General features: G+C 32.9%; 1 pseudogene; it reads right to left on the bottom strand.

Annotated features, from left to right (window-relative positions):
• Positions 1 to 10,077: 10,077 nt before the first annotated feature.
• Positions 10,078 to 11,116, bottom strand: LOC100913674 (annotated as a pseudogene).
• Between the last annotated feature and the right edge of the window lie 1,964 nt (positions 11,117 to 13,080).

Here is a 13,080-nt window from a genome sequence, read left to right on the forward strand (position 1 = left end):
TGAGGCAAATCAAAGCTGTTTTGATTGATCAGGACTTTGTTTTTCTCAATTACTGGGGAAAGATATTTCAGCTCAGGCTCCACAGGGTTTGAATCATTTAGCAGAGACCAGAAAACAAATGTAATTAGGTTTTTTAGCCATAGAGTCACACTGATATTCCAAATCTGGGCTATACAGAAAGCTTAACAAATTGTAAGGAATTTAACAGCATGCAGGATTATAATCCACAATACAGCCATTGCTTCTCCCTTTCTTCTCAACTCTTACTATAGTAACCTGTAAGAAGGCAGGCTGAATTCAGAGCCTCATTGCAGAGGGGATTAATCAATTCACTAGGGACCTCACTATTGCACTCCTTGATATTTATGACAGCCCATATTACATTAATGGTATGTTTAATTTCAAGGTTGTTCACATAGCTCTTCTCTTATGAATGCCTGTCAATAACAAGAAAATTTGTCTTTTTATTTTTCACAGCCAATTTGGTATATTCCTTTCCTCCTGCACAAGCCTTTCTGCAGCCTAATATTCCCTCTATTTCCCATTCTTGGTGCTTTTCTTGACTGTCAGAAGCAAAAGGTTCTCTGTCTAATATCACTTCTACTGTCCATGTACAGTATCTTAGTATATCTAAAAAATTTTAGGCAATTAAAATTAATCTATTTTCTCATGGAATTGCAAATGGTAACTACAATCTTGTTTGAAGAAGGTAGATTCACAGCACATGTGTATTCGGGGTAAGAATGTATTATTGTAGAACTTTTTGTGTTCCTATTCTCGTTTCTTACTCTACTTCATTCCTTTAATTCTCCTGTTGGTTAAGGCCTAAATAGAATACATTATTAGCTCCAAACATGGTGAGTCACTGTATTCTTAATATACAGAATTTACTCTGCTTTATAACAGCTTCAAGCCCTTCATGGGTATTCTGCTAGCCTTTCTTTGCCTGCTTTCTAATTTATGAACTAGATACAGCTCTAGATTTCTACAAATATGTTCTGTCTCATTAATAATAAGACATGTTAATAAGCAACTTGTTTGCTCATTCTTTGGGGCTCCTTGCCCAATCATCTTTGGAGATGACAATTTTGGTTCCTACAGTCCATATACTGGCCTTTTGGGGCCCTTTTTGCTTTCTTTAAAGTTATTTTTTGGGTATACTAATCCCTCTAAATTTTTGAAACTATTAAGGATAGACTTACCAACTGCCTTGAAAATGAGTAATTCTTTTTCAGGGAAATGATTGTACAGCTCCCATCTATCTGACTTCTCTCATTTTTCTGGACAACTGGGAAAGATTTATAGTGAGGCTAAAATATTTTCTTTCCCCCTTTACTCCCTGAGAAAAATTTACATAATGAGAATCCCTTGTGCCTGCAGTGTTTGTTGCTGATCTCAGGATTTTATAGTCCCAGAGTCTAAAAATAGTCACAAGGAATCGACTATGCCTTTGTGGCTATATATTCACTATAATGCAAAAGAATGACATACATGACTAAAGACATTTTCTTCTGCTATTACTCTACACTAGACAGTGTTTAAAATTCTATCCTGCTGAAATTAATAAATCATTTATTAGTGAATACTGATGCACTTTGGCAAAAAGGAAAATATTTTTAAACACATTTATTCAAGAAAATTGTATGCTTATATTGAAACAAAATAGAATTGTTTTGACCCATACAAAAACTCCACTCAAAGCATTCTAATAACCAATTAATTAACAATTATTTATTAAGCATCTAATAAATATCAGGAATTGTGTCAAACCTTTCTAGGGAGGTAGAATTTATTTTGTTTCCTTATAGCCTATTATGTACTTTTGGTAATTTTTAAAGAATGTTTTCCTTATAGGTGCTCTCTGCAACATTCACTCATTGATCCTAGACTAGTCCTGGCATCAAGAAGGATAAATCTATCTATTATTGTAAGATAACCCTTCAATTAGAAGAAAAATAGGAAAAGGTTCTTACTCTAATCTCTAAATGTTTACAATGCCTTCCCCAGTCTATGCTGATTAAATTTTGGGGATACTTTTAAATATTTTGTTCCCAAAAATAAAAAAAATCTGACATAATATAACCAAGATAAAATACTGTCTGTATTTTAAATATTAGTCCTTCTTAACACAGTATAAATTACATTATGAGACACAAATCTAAGTTATTTAAATATATGTTATTCTAGTAGATAAAATGTTAGACTTTCAGTCAGGAAGATTTATGTACAAATTCTTCCTTAGGCATATCCTGGCTTTATGAACCTGATTCACTTATATTCTCATCCTTAGTTTCATCTTCTATCAAAAGGGTATGATAATAGTATTTCTCACACAGGTATGTTACAAATAGCTAATGAGATGAACCATTTAAATCATTTAAAGTATGATATATTTTTGCTGTTATTATTTTGAGTATATAGATATAAAAGAATAGAAATTTCATAAAAGGTATTAAGTAATCCTTTCTTGTATAAAAAAGAAAATTATGTATCTTTCTTAAAGTGAACATTTTAATGTAGGTCCTTACAAATACAATTAAGCATTGCAATCACATAGATGGAACTTTGGCCACAGTGGAAAAAAAACTGACATAAAAATTTCCCTTCTTTTCAGTGTTTGTGAAATATATCCTTAGATTGTTTGGTGCATTGGGTTGTTTTGTTGAACTGATTTTTTTTTATTCTTTCTTATTCCTTGTTAGAAGGTATTATTTTCTGAATTTTGAAGAGGAAGCTATTCAGAAATGAAGCTAATTTAAAACAAAAAAATATGAAAAATAAATGCCTTAAAACTGTATCCAAGATCTTAGATTGTAAGGGATATATAAGCATTAAGGTGCTGTTGTGAAGGAAGCAGTGTTTAAAATGGATAGTGCTGGAAATAGCATTTCAGGGTGGTACCATATAGGGCCCCAGAAAAGAATAAGGAAACAAATGGGAAAGAACACCACTAAATCTGAAATCAGAGAATGTGACAAAGTAGAGGAAAGCTTATAGAGAGATGAAAAAAGAGGAGTAACATGCTTAATTGAGGTATTATGGAAATATAGAGTAAGTGAATCAACAAAACTCTATCAACTACTTTAGACAAACGCTGGAGGTGGGACAGATTATTTAGGACCTATAACTGAGTCTGGAACACAAGTCAAGAAGGAGGTGATTTTAAAAAATACAGAATTTCTCAGGATCCATTGTCAGTTGAATGAGAGAGGAGGCTTACTTGTGGAGTTTTCAGTTGAAGATAGATATATCTGGGATGAAAATCATAAAGAAATTATTCTCAGAATAGAAAGAGAGAGCAGATCTGGTACCTGTACTAGGTGTTCCATACTACATGAATTGCATACCAATTCAATTAAATAAGCATTTATTAAGTGCCTACTATAGGCTAGACACTGTACTCAGCTCTGAAGAAGAAATTAAGAAAAAGAAAATGTCATTGACCTCAAAGACCTTAACATATAGTAAAATATTTATTAAAAATTTAATAATAGGTTTTTATTTTCAAAACATATGCAAAGATATTTTCCAACATTCTCCCTTACAAAACCTTGTGTTCCAACTTTTCTTCCTCTTTTACCCCTACCCCTCAATTAGGCAGCAAGTAATGCAATATGCATTAAACATGTGCAATTTTTCTAAACATATTTCTTAATTTATCATGTTATGCAAGAAAAAGCAAAGCAGAAAGAAAAATAAGATGAGAAAGAAAAAAAGCAAATGACAACATATATATGTACATATATAATAAATCTTTCATAGTTCTTTTAGTTATTTTTTATTAAATCTTTTTATTTTTCAAAACATATGCATGGACAATTCTTCAACATTAATCCTTGCAAAACCCTGTATTTTAATTTCTCCTTTTCTCCCATGCTCTCCCCTAGATGGCAAGTAGTTCAATATATATTAAACATGGTAGAAATATATGTTAAATCCAATATATGCATAGATATTTATACAATTATCATGCCGCACAAGAAAAAAAAGAGAAGCAAAATAAAATGCAAGCAAGCAAAAAAAAAAGAGTGAAAATGCTATATTGTGAACTACGCTCAGTTTCCACAGTCCTCTCTCTGGGTATAGATGGCTCTCTTCATCACTTATCAACTGAAACTGATTTGAATCATTTTGTTGAAGAGAGCCATGTCCATCAGAATTGATGATAGTATAATCTTCTTGTTGTCATGTATATTGATCTCCTGGTATTGTTCATTTCACTTAGCATCAGTACACATAAGTCTTTCCAGGTCCTTCTGAAATCATCTTGCTAGTCGTTTCTTACAGAACAACAATATTCCATAACATTCATATACCATAATTTATTCAGCCATTCTCCAACTGATGGGCATCCATTCAGTTTTCAGTTTCTTGCCATGACAAAAAGGGCTGTCACAAACATTTTGCACATGTGGGTCCCTTTTCCTTCTTTAGGATCTTTTTGATATAAGTTCAGTAGTAACACTGCTAGATCAAAGAGTATGCACAGTTTAATAGCCCTGTGGGCATAGTTCCACATTGCTCTCCAGAATGGTTAGATTCATTCACAGTTGCACTAACAATGTATCAGTGTTCAGTTTTCCAACATCCCCTCCAACATTTGTCATTATCTTTTCCTCTCATCTTAGCCAATCTGATAGGTATGTAGTGGTATCTCAGAATTATCTTAACTAGCATTTCTCTGATCAATAGTGATTTGAAGCACCTTTTCATATGACTAGAAATAGTTTCAATTTCTTCATCTGAACATTGTATTTTCACATCCTTTGATCATTTATCAATTGGAGAATGACTTGAATTCTTATAAATTTGAGTCAATTCTCTATATATTTAGAAATGAGACCTTTATCAGAACCTTTGAATGTAAAAATGTATTCCCAGTTTATTGCTTTCTTCAAATCTTGTCTGCCTTATTTTTTGGGGGGTACAAAACCTTTTTAACTTAATATAATCAAAATTATCTGTTTGTGATCAATAATTATCAACACTTTTTCTTTGGTCACAAATTCTTTCCTCCTCCACAGATCTGAGAGATAAACTATTCTATGTTCTTCTAATTCATTTATAATATTATTCTTTATATCTAGATTATAAACCTATTTTGACCTTATCTTGATATACGATGTTAGATGTGAGTCAATACCTAGTTTCTGCTATACTAGTTTCCAATTTTCCCAACAGTTTCTGTCAAATAGTGAGTACTTATCCCAAAAGGTAGGGTCTTTGGGTTTGTCAAATACTAGATTGCTATAGTTATTGACTATTCTGTCCTGTGAATGTAAATTACACCACTGATTGACTATTCTATTTCTTAGCCAAAATCAAATGGTTTTAATGACTGCTGCTTTATAATATAATATTAGATCTGATACAGCGAGGCCACCTTCATTTACATTTTTTGCATTAATTCCCTTGAAATTCTTTACCTTTTGTTCTTCCAAATGAATTTTTTTTTTGTTATATTCGCTCAACTTATCCAAGAGCACTTGATATTTTTCCAGTTGCTTAGATCTGACATTATTTGTGTGGAAATTGTTTTGTAGTTTTGCTCATATAGTTCCTGAGTTTCCCTTGACAAATAGATTCCCAAATATTTTATACTATCAACTGTTATTTTAAATGGAATTTCTTTTTGTATCTTTTGCTGTTGGATTTTGTTAGTGATGTATAAAAATGCTGATGATTTATGTAGATTTATTTTGTATCCTGCAACTTTGCTGAAATTGTGGATTATTTCTAATAGTTTTTCAGTTGATTTGCCAGGGTTTTCTAAGTATACCATCATATCATCTGCAAAGAGTGATAATTTGGTTTCCTCATTACCTTCTCTAATTCTTTCATCTCTTTTTCTTCTCTTATTACCAAAGCTAGTATTTCTAATACAATACTGAATTATAATGGTGATAGTGGACAACGTTGTTTCACTTCTGATATTATTGGGAATGGTTCCAGTGTATCCCCATTACATATAATGCTTGCTGATGGTTTTTAATAGATGAGTATTAATACTGAGTATTTTAGGGAAAAGTGCATTTATTCCTATATTCTGTAGTGTTTTTGATAAGAATCGATGTTGGATTTTATCAAATGCCTTTTCTGATCTGAGATAATCATATGTTTTTATTAGTTTGATTATAGATATAGTCATTTATGGTAATAGGTTTTCCTAATATTGAACCAACCCTACATTCCTAGTATAAATCCTACTTGATCATGATGTATTATCCTGGGGATGACTTTCTGTAATATCTTCGCTAATATTTTATTTAAGATTTTTGCATCAATATTCATTAGGGAAATTGGTCTATAATTTTCTTTCTCTGCTTCCATCCTACCTGATTTAGGTATCAGTACCATGTCTGTGTTATAAAAGGAATTTGGTAGGAGTCCTTCTTTCCCTATTTTTTCAAATAGTTTATATAACATTGGAATTAATTGTTCTTTAAATGTTTGGTAGAATTTACATATAAAACCATCTGGCCTTGGAGATTTGTTCTTAGGGAGTTGATTAATGTCTTGTTTTATTTCTTTTTTTTAATGGGACTATTTGAGTTCATTATTTCCTCTTCTGTTAATCTAGTCAATCTTTTTTGTAGATATTCCTTAATTTCACTTAGGTTATCAAATTTATTGGCATAAAGTTGGGCAAAGTAACTCCTAATTATTGCTCTAATTTCCTCTTCATTGGTGGAAAGTTTTCCCTTTTCATTTTTGAGACTAACAATTTGATTTTCCTCTTTCCTTTTTATAATCAAATTAACTTAAGGTTTATCAATTTTCTTTTTTTTTCATAAAACCAACTCAGTTTGATTTATTAAATCAATATTTTTTTTACTTTCAATTTTATTAATCTTTTATTTTTAGAATTTTAAGTTTGGTATTTGATTGGGAGGGTTTTAGTTCTTTTTCTGACTTTTTTAGTTGCAAGTCCAATTCATTGATCTTCTCTAAGCATCATTAGATGCTTAGAAGTAAGCATCTATAGATATAAAATCTCCCTAAGAACTGTTATGGCCGTATCCCACTAATTTTGGTATGTTGATTCATTAGTGTCATTCTCTTGGATAAATTTATTGTTTCTATGACTTGCTGTTTCATCCATTCATTTTTTAGGAAAAGATTATTTTGTTTCAAATTACTTTTTGGTCTGCTTTCCCCCTTTTTATTAAATGTAATTTTTATTGTATAGTTATCTGAAAAAAATGCCTTTACTTTTTCCGCCTTTCTGCATTTGATTTTGAGGTCTATATATCCTAATATGTGGTCAATTTTTGTATAGGTTCCATGAACTGCTGAGAAAAATGTGTACTTCTTTCTGTCTTCATTCAATCTTCTCCAAAGATCTATTATGCCTAACTTTTCTTCTCCTTTAGGAATTTCCATGTTATACTACTTGGTGCATATATATTTAGTATTGATAATGCTTCATTATTTATGGTCCCCCTTAGCAAATTATAATTTCCTTCCTTATCTTTTTAAATTTGATAAATGTTTGCTTTTGCTTGATCTGAGATCAGGATGGTTACCCCTGATTTTTTATTTTTTTTACTTCACCTGAAGCATAATAGATTCTGCTCCAGCATTTTACCTTTGCTCTGTATGTATCACTCTGTCTTAAATGTAGGGTTCTGGCTTTTAATCCATTCTGCTATTCGCTTCTACTTTATGGACAAGTTCTCCCCATTCATGTTTGTGGTTAAAAGTGATAATTCTGTCTTTCCCACCATCTTATTTACCCCAAATTATACTTTTCTCTTTCCTTTTCCCCTTTCCTTCCCTCCCCCAGTATGTTACTTATGAGCACCACTTGCCTCAAACAGCCCTTCCTCTTTAGAGCCCCTGCCCCTTTCTTATACTTTCACCTTACTACTTCTGTTTTTCCTTCTATTAACTATCCCTTCCCCTTTCCCTCTCACTTTCCTATAATGTGAGAGAATTTTTTTTTTTTTTGTGAAACGAATTATGTTTAATATTCTCTCTTTGAGCCAAATCTGATGAGAGTAAGATTCACACAATATTCAACCCCCTTCCTTCTTTCCCTCAATTATAATACATTTTCTTTGGCTCTTCATGAGATGTAATGTTCCTAATTTATTTCCACTTTCCCCTTTTTCTGGTATAATCCCTCTTTTACCTCTAGTTTATTTTTTATATTATAACAGTAAAATAAAATTATATATGCAGTATCTATATATACTCATAACAGAGATACAGTTTTCAGGAATTATTTTCTTATTAATTTTTATGCTTCTCTTGAGTTTTATATTTGGAAGTCACATTTTTTTGTCCATCTCTAATCTTTTCATCAGGAATTTAGGGTGAATATATGGCCACAAAAACATAGTCGATTCCTTGTTACTATTTTTTAGACTCTGGGACTATAAAATCCTGAGATCAGCAACAAACACTGCAGGCACAAGGGATTCTCATTATGTAAATTTTTCTCAGAGAGTAAAGGGGGAAAGAAAACATTTTAGCCTCACTATAAATCTTTCCCAGTTGTCCAGAAAAATGAGAGAAATCAGATAGATGGGAGCTGTACAAAAAGGTTTATGGAGGGAAGGAATTTTCCTCTTTGGTTAGAAAGAATATAAAGATTCCAGGTTTATACTTTATTTTTGTCACCACCCATTCAAAAAAAAAAAAGGGCAATGGGAGCAAGAACAAAATTAAATGTGCTATTAATTTAATATTGGATGTCATGGAAAGCAAGGGATTCAGTGTGTGTGTGTGTGTGTGTGTGTGTGTGTGTACGAGTTTTGTTTTTTTGCTTCAAGTGGAAGGCTTCATCAAAAATTTTGTGTTTTACTTTGATGGGGCATCACACCTGTTGGTTTTTCTATCTGGTTATTCTCCTGTTCCTACTTTATATTGAAAACAACAGAAAACTATTCACACGAGAAATTTGAAACAGATTCTTGGGAAGGATAACTACCAATTGGAAATGAAGTATTTATGCAGCAAGAAAAATGAGGACAATAAGTAAATACCGAGTCCTAATAATGCAATTGGAGAATGCCTCAGATACTATATTCTTGGAATCCATATTTTAAAAGCTGCAAATACCTGGACTTGAAGGAGCACACTATTTCATCTCATTTGTGTATACAACTTGATCTGTTACTTGTACAATTGTTCCTTCTTAAATGCAATTATTCTGAAATTATATCTTAATTGAAGACCTGACATTGCACCAGTGCCAACTGCTTTTACATTCCTGAGTCATCTGCTGAATTTGTATAGTACTTCTGCAGACATATTCTTATTTACTTATTAGCTTATTTACTTCTTTAGAATCAGTATTTGTATACTCTCTGATTTCAGAGAATTTTTGCTTTTTTCTTCAATATCTAGAACAATGCATGTAGGAAAAATTTAATGAACATTTGTAAAATAAATGGGTTAGCTATTTCTACCCCTCTGACATTTAATAATTTTACTACTATATAGCATCACTTACCTCCTTCAAAACTACCAACTACATGATTTATTATTAATAGAAAGAACAAGTTTCCTTATCTCAGACCATACATTCAATATAAAAGAGTAACATACAATATAACATAATACATTTCAAAGAACCAGGGAATTTATTTTGAGTTAGAAGGGCCACTTTGCTCATCTAGCCCACCTCATCCCTGAAAAGAATACCTTCTCTCATTCTTTCTAAAAGAAGGCTTGATAGCCACTTGTTAAAGATGATTTAACAAATATACCTCATATGTATAGATTTATACGTATGTTTGAACTGAAGAAATCATGAAATATTTTGTCAAATTATATAACCAAATTTTCTTATATTCCATGTATGAATCATCATAATATATGCCAGTCAGTCTTGCTCTGAAAGATTGCTGAGTACAAAGGGGTCTTTAATATAGATCAGAAGGATAGAAAAGGAAAGGAACAAAAAGATAAGCTTCATAGACTTAAGGCTTCACCATTTCTTTTTTCATATTCCTTTTCCAAGGGACTGAATCAGTTTCTTGTTCTTATGATTCCCATTATTCAGTATTACCACTGTCCAACCATACTATTGGAATAGCTTATTTAGATTACTACATTAGTTCATTTGAGATAGAGCACAGAAAAGTAAATTAGTTTCATCATGTCCCATTAATTAAATCCAGTTTTTCTTAAATAATCTCAGCACCAGTTCACAAATTTGTTTTGTCCTGATTCCATAAATGACAGGATTAAGTGCAGGAGGTACAACCACATAAAGATTAGCCAGAAGGATGTGAATGTGTCCAGGGATATTATGTCCAAATCTATGAGTGAGAACAGAGAAGAAGGCTGGAATGAAGAAGGATAAAATCACCAGGATGTGGGAACCACAGGTATTGAAAGCTTTGAGCTGAGCTTCCCTAGATGGGAGGTGAAAGACTGCATGGAGGATCTTTATATATGAGAGGGCAATAAGGATCACATGTCCAAAAATTATAACTATAATACCTAAACCAAATAAAATGTTAAATTTAATGTTAGCTACAAGACAACCGGGCAATACCCATATGCTCACAGTAGGTGTGAGGGATGATGTGGTGCCCACAGAAGGGCAGCCTCAGGATGAGAAATACCACTGGAAATATCAGAACAAAATTAATCAGGATCAAAAGTGCTAGAATGACAGCAATGACTCTATTGGTCAGTATCATATTATATCTAAGGGGGTGGCAGATGGCAACATAGCGATCAAAACCCATGGTTACAAGCACAAAACTCTCCATACCAGTAAATATGTGAATAAAGAACATCTGGGCAACACAGCTCCCAAAGCTAATTTCTCTCTGGTTAAGCCAAAAGATTCCCAACATTTTGGGGATGGTGGAGGTGGACAAGCCTAGGTCAACTATAGACAACATGGCTAGAAAATAGAACATTGGCTGGTGGAGGCTGCGTTCTGTCTGAATCACAAAAAGGATAGTGAGGTTTCCCAAGAGTGCAATCAAATACACAGAGAAGAAAGGAAAGCCAATCCAGATGTGCATGTCTGCCAGTCCTGGGATTCCCATTAATAGGAAGAACAATGGGTGGAATTGAGTGTCATTGGAAGAGAGCATCTTGCCAGGGGTTAGTTCTTCACAATGCTTTTTTTTAACTCATGGCTGGAGAAGAAGAAATATTTCATGAGTATTATTTCCTCTGTGATTTACTCATGCAGATGATACCTCCCTTATGATCTTCTAGTCAATGTTGCTTCCAACCATAACCTATAGTTTGAAGGTGAAATAGGTAGATTATCAGGGACAGTCTGTGTATTCATTTGGCGAGAGCATGATTTGACCCATTCAAATAAGGCCTTAAAGTTCCATTCTTGAAGAAGCATTTTTTACTCCCCACAAAGCTTAGCTAATCTTTAGCCTTTTACTATTTTTGACTTTTCCCATTTTTGGTATATTTCTTTCCACTTTCCAATCTAATAGAGAAAGGACACTGTTTTTGTCATCCTTGAGGGAATTAATTATAAATGTTTTACTATATAGTGCAGTAGGTTTTCAAACAATAACTGGAAGAATTCTATTTTCTTCTCCTCCTTTTATCTGCAGTTTCTTCCTTCAACTAATACTTAGCAGAGCCCTACTCAGCTGTGGCAAATCAAAGCTGTTTTGACTGATCAGGACTTTATTTTCCTCAATTGGTAGGGAAAGATATTTGAACCCAGCCTCCACAGGGTTTGAGTAATTTAGCAGAAACTAGAAAACAAATATAAAAAGGTATTTTGGGCCATATAGTCACACTGAACCCTGACATTCCAAATTTGGGCTATGCAGAAGGCTTAACAAACTGTGAAATACTCAACATCATGCAGGATTGTAACCCACAAAGTAGTCACTCCTTTTCCCTTTCTTCTCAACTCTTATTGTAGTCTCCTGTGAGAAAGGAGTTCTCCAAAAAAGCAGGCTGAATTCAGAATTTCATTGCAGAGGGGATTGGTCAGTTCACTAGCAGCCTCACTGTTAATCTCCTTGCTTCCTATGATAGCCTGTATTATATTAATAACATGTTTAATTTCAAGGTTGCTCACGTAGCTCTTTTATTGTGAATGGGTGTCAAAAAAAAGAAAGTGTAAATATTTTGATTTTTCACAGCCAAAGTGGAACATTTCTTTCTTCTACCATAAGTCTTCCTGTAATCTAATAGTCCCTCTAACCCCCATTCTTGGTCCTTTTCTGGATTGGCAGAAGTCAAAGTTTCTCTGGATAATGCCATCTCTACTGGCCATGTACAGTACCTTCATATATTTAAAAATTTCTAGGCAATTAAAATTAGTCTATTTTCTGATGGAATTGGAAATGGTAACTAAAATCTTATCTGAAAAAGGTATGTTAAATGTGGCTTTGGGGTAAGAATATATTATTATATTACCTTTTGTGTTCCTATTCTCATGTTTCTTTTAGCTCATTCTAGCTCATTTCCTTAATTCTCCCATTGGTTAAGGCCCTTTGCTTCACATAGGACACATTCTTAACTCCAAATATAGTGAGTCACTATCTCCTTAATATACAGAATTGACTGTGCTTTACAACACCTTCAAGCCCAAGATTTTTCTAGCCTTTCTCTGCCTGCTTTCTCATTTGTGATCTAGCTACACCTCTGTATTTCTACAAAGATGGTCTAATTAATAAAACAGATATTAATAAGCAACTTGTTCCCTCATTTCTTGGGGATCCTTGCTTAACCATCTTTGGAGATTACAATTTTTGTTCCTACAATCAAGATACTTGCATTCTTCCAACATTTTTGCTCTTTTAAAATTTACTTCTTTTGGAATCCTAATCCCTCTAAAATTTTGAAACTATTAAGGAACAGACTCACCAACTACCTTGAAAATGAGTATTACATTTGCAGGGAAATGAATCTACAGCTCCCATCTCTCTGTCTTCTCTTATTTTCCTGGACAAGTGGGAAAGATTTATAGTAAGCCTAAAATGCTTTCTTTTCCCCTTTCTTTCCTGAGGAAAAAAAATTACATAATGAGAATCCCTTGTGCCTTCAATGGTTGTTGCTTGTTGCTAATTTTATAGTCCCAGAGCCCAAAAATAGTCACAAGGAACTATGTGGATAATGCCTCACTAT

This window comes from Sarcophilus harrisii, chromosome 3, assembly GCF_902635505.1.
Source record: "Sarcophilus harrisii chromosome 3, mSarHar1.11, whole genome shotgun sequence".
Lineage (NCBI taxonomy): Eukaryota > Metazoa > Chordata > Mammalia > Dasyuromorphia > Dasyuridae > Sarcophilus > Sarcophilus harrisii.